Genomic DNA, 4,966 nt, shown 5'->3' on the forward strand with positions numbered 1-4,966 from the left:
AATATTTTTGTGAACTCTCTAGAGAATAACTTTTGGCAAATATACTAGTGATGAAACACTTTCTATTCTGTAATAATTATATTGCATGCAATCATTATTTTGTAGGTCTTTCCTCTACTACATTGAGCTTAATAAAGAGCTTATCTTTGTATCTGCAGGTCCTATACAAAATGTAACTCAATAAATGTTTGCACACTTACTTAATTTACTTATTTATACCTTATATTATTATGGAATACATTCTTGAGAGTTTACATTAGAATCAGTTCTGAAGCTTTTTATAAAACAAATGCTCAGGCCCCACTCTGCACATAGGGCTAGATATGTTTTAAAAGCTGTACAAATTGATATACATGCTATGAAATGATGGATATATAGAGACATGATGGAAACATTCCTGCCAAAGTCAGGAACAAGGTAAGGAGAGCTATCAGCTCCACTGCTACTAAACTTAGACCAAAGCTACTAGCTGGTGAAATCATACAAGGGAAAATAAGCAGCATTGTAAGAATTTGAAAAGAAAGAACCCAGTGCAGTAGTGTGTACCTGGCAACTGAAGTCCTAGCTACTCGGGAGGCTGAGGTGGGAGGAGGGCTTGAGTCCAGGAGTTTGAGGCCAGCCTGGAAAATGCAGGGAGATCCCATTTCTTAAAAAAAATAATAAATAAATAAATAAATTAGAAAACAAAGAGTAAAACTGTATGTAAAGACATATGATATGTTGGTGTACTGAGAACACAGAAGATAATGCTAAGACTAACACAAGTAAGAAAAAACATTTAATAAGGTAGCAGATATTAAAAATATATAATTAAAGAAACTTGTTTAAAATAAGGACAGAAAGAAATATTTAGAAATAAATCAACAAAAACTGTGCAAAACCTATATAAGAAAAACCTCAAAATATTCAAATGCAGAAAGTAGGCCTGAAATAATGGAAAGACATCCCTTCTATTTGGGAAAGAAAATTCAGTATTATAAAGATGTAAATTCCCTTCAAGTTAATATATAAATTAAATGTGATCCCAGTAAAGATACTCTGAAGTTGTTGTTATTTGATGAAGATAGATTAATGCTAAGATTCATGTGGAAAAATAAACATGCAAGAATATGAAGGGAAACTCCAAATAAAGAAAAGCTAGGCTAGGCGCAGTGGCTCACGACTATAATCCTAGCAGTTTGGGAGGCCAAGGTGGGCAGATTGCCTGAGCTCAGGAGTTTCAGACCAGCCTGGGCAACACGGTGAAAACCCATCTCTACTAAAATACAAAAAAATTAGCCCTCCATGGTGGCATGTGCCTATAGTCCCAGCTACTCGGGAGGCTGAGGCAAGAGAATTGCTTGAACCCAGGAGTTGGAGGTTGCAGTGAGCCAAGATCATGCCACTGTGCTCCAGCCTGGGTGACAGAATGAGACTCCATCTCCAAAAAAAGAAGAAGAAGAAGAAGAAGAAAAAAAAGTTGGCCAGGCGCAGTGGCTCACACCTGTAATCCCAACACTCTGGAAGGCTGAGGTGGGCAGATCACCTGAGGTCAGGAGTTCGAGACCAGCCTGGCCAACATGGCAAAACCCCGTCTCTACTAAAAAATATAAAAATTAGCTGGGCATGGTGGCACACTCCTGTAATCCCAGCTACTCAGGAGGCTGAGGCTGGAGAATCTCTTGAACCCAGGAGGTGGAGGTTGCAGTGAGCCGAGATTGCGCCATTGCACACCAGCCTGGGTGACAGAGCAAGATTCAGTCTCAAAAAAAAAAAAAAAGCTAATGAGTGGGAAGTAGACTTACATGACATAAAACATACTTTAAAGCCTCTATAATTAAAAAAGTAGAGTGTAGATGCAGGAATAGAGAGACCAATAAAACAGAATACCAGGTCCAGAAATAGATCCAAGCACATAAGAAATTTAGTAAATGATAGATGTGGAAGTTTGTATCACTGGGGGGAAATGATAGTCTTTAACAAAAATTGTATTCAAATATTAGAATTTTGGAGCCAGGTGCAGTGGCTCATGCCCCAGCACTTTGGGAGGCTGAGACAGAAGGATCACTTGAGGCCATGAGTTCAAGACCAGCCTGGGCAAAATAGTGAGACCTCGTCTTTACAAAACATTAAAAAAATTAGCCGGACCTGGTGGCATGTGCCTGTGGTCCCAGCTACGGGGGAGGATGAGGTGAGAGGATCACTTGGGCCTTTGGAAGTTGAGACTACAGTGAATGGTGATCCCGCCACTGTACTCTATCCAGCCTGGGCATCAGAGCAACACTCTGGCTCAGACAAAAAAAAAAAAATTTTTTTGAAAAAAGACAAAATTAGATCCATACTTCATCTATTCAAAAGACAATTCTCCAAACACATCAGGCATCCAAATGTAAAATATTAAATCATATAATTACTAGAAGAGAACATGAATGAGTTCATTTAAGACATGAATGTCAGTGCCGCTACACACATGATCCCATACCACACACTGTATATAGGTGATCTCAATGAAAAGTTGCTCAAAACTCAGTGAGGAAGATACATTGTCATCATACCCACTCTGTCGATGGAGAAACCTGATGCAGATAAGCTATGAGATAGAAGGCCACATATTTCCCTGGGTGGTCTCTCTCAGCCTGATCATGTAAATTAACACCTTATAGTCATAGGGATATTCAGAGTCTAAAGAAGATTTTAAGAAACAAGGTATCACACCCATTGCAGGCAGCCTTGCAGCCTTCTTCAAATTCCTCACGCCACAGAACCTGCAGTGTAATGACACTAGTTAAGTCCAGGCCTTTTCGGGAAAAGCAAGGGAAGATACTGCTGAAAGGTCGCAGGCTCATTGCAGACGATCTCAAGGCTGGAGCTGTGCTGAAAGTTTTCTTCTCTAGCCATCTATAATACATAAAGAAGCTGCTCATCGATAAGCTGAAGGGTGTCAGCCTCATTAAGATGAAATTCGAGGACATCAAGGATTGGTCCAACCTAGTAATGCCACAAGAATAATGGGGATTTTTGCCAAACCTGACCATGTTAACATGACATATCCAAAGACTCAGCTTTAGCACTCACTGCCTTTATTATTGATTTGTGACAGTCTCTGCGACCCTGGGAACCTGGGGACAATTCTGAGATCTCCAGCTGGGGAAGGCTGCAGCAAAGTGTTACTCACTTTGAAAGGCTGTGTGGATGCCTGGGAGCCCAAAGTGCTACAGGCGGCTATGGGTGCACATTTCCAAGTGCCCATTATCAATAATCTGAAAACGAAACAGTGCCAAATTACCTGCTCCCTGACACCCAGGTCTGTGTGGCTGACAACTGAAGCCTTTATGCTCAGGCTCAGATGTCTAATAAAGCCAGGGACTATGGCTGGGTGTAGGATTGGCGATTCCTGAAGTTTCACAAGTATGAAGAAAAGCAAGGTCTAGAAACTGGAGCCAGTAAAGGTTTGCTGCCTGTTATTGAGGTTCAGAGTTATGACTTGGACTGGACAGAGGCACCAGCAGCTGTAGTGGTTGGTGGCGAGACCTACGGCATGATCCTGGAATCTCTGTAGTTGGCCGAGAGCCCTGCGGGCAAGAGGCTGCTGATCCCTGTTGCACCTGGAGTGGACAGCCTCAACTCGGCCATGGCTGCACGCATCCTGCTTTTTGAAGGGAAAATACAACTGCGGGTGAGGGCGGAACACTTGAGCAGGGACAGGAGTTACCACTGAGAGGGGACAGAAAAGTGAGTTCTGCTGAGGACATCTCCAGCTCCCCCTATCCTGGCACATCGTTAGGAGGCTGGCAGAGTCGGAAACTGTGGCCTCTCAGTTGGTGACTGTGGCCTCCATGTTCAGGAGGCAACAGGTAAGCATAATACCATCATATGGTTATAGGAAAAATCAGAATTTCCATAAATTTCTGCTATTCCTCAGAAATAACAGGTCAAAATCCTTCCTGAGAACCCCCATCTCTTCACTGATTTTGAGGTTATATCTTATTTTTTCCCTTGGTGACAATACAAATAGGGGATCCACATGGCTCTGTATGTGTGTTTTTAAAAATTGTCCACTGAGAAGCATTTCGTGCCCAGAAAGCTCCTGAAAGCATCATCTTGAGCAGGGAGGAATTTGCTCCACCAGCTGGTGGGTGTTTTGCAATCATCAAGCACTGGTTATAGGTCATGGCCAAGTCACTCACATGTGATCATTGGTCAATGGTAAATAAAATAAAGTGTAGAACCACCAGATTACATTGAAAAGTTTTATTTGTGTGATCAAAAAAATAAATAAAATAAAACAAGAATGTAGGGAAATCCTTTCTAACTATGACTCAAAATCTAGAAGCATTAAGAGAAAATATTTTACTTTGCAGCTCTTATTGCCAAAGGGATTTTTATCCAGTGAAAGGCTGACTTCACCAGAGCAAGAAAAATCAGCCAGAGGCATCTGGGATGAATCTTGCAGCTACAGGGCCAGTACCCAGACCATCTGTGAGATTTGGGCAAAACTGTGCTCATCAAGTGCAGCCTACCTCTACCCTCACAGTGTTGCCCACTTCATTCAACTGGGATTTTTTTCCCTATTAGTACTCCACCAAAATTAGAGCCTCTAGTCTGTTTCTCCAATACCCAGAGGCCCTGAATAGAATTTACTACCATTTTCCTACCAAAGGCCACATCCTATTCCGGAATTCCCCATACTATTAGTCGTTAACTAAGGACCTGCTTTAAAATAATAACCCAGAACCAGAATGCCATCAAATTGACTTCCTCTGGTACTTACACTTCCTTGTACATATTTATACCCTGATATGACATGGACCCCTTGCATTACCTGTCACCTCTAATAATTACTGCACAATTGGTTCTTCTCAAATAATGACTCCTGTTAGGACCAAGACCAGGGCTTCTTTCAACTTTGCATTTTCGACTACTAGCTTGGTTTCCTCAGTTTTTTACCTGCAGTGAAGTCACTCTTCTCAGTGATGCTTTTCCCACA

At 41.6% G+C, this 4,966-nt stretch overlaps 1 pseudogene; it reads left to right on the forward strand.

The window, feature by feature from the left end:
- Window positions 1-382: 382 nt before the first annotated feature.
- LOC101138836 (rRNA methyltransferase 3, mitochondrial-like) lies at window positions 383-3,697 on the forward strand (annotated as a pseudogene).
- Window positions 3,698-4,966: the final 1,269 nt, after the last annotated feature.

This window comes from Gorilla gorilla, chromosome 6 (genome assembly GCF_029281585.2).
Source record: "Gorilla gorilla gorilla isolate KB3781 chromosome 6, NHGRI_mGorGor1-v2.1_pri, whole genome shotgun sequence".
Classification (NCBI taxonomy): domain Eukaryota; kingdom Metazoa; phylum Chordata; class Mammalia; order Primates; family Hominidae; genus Gorilla; species Gorilla gorilla.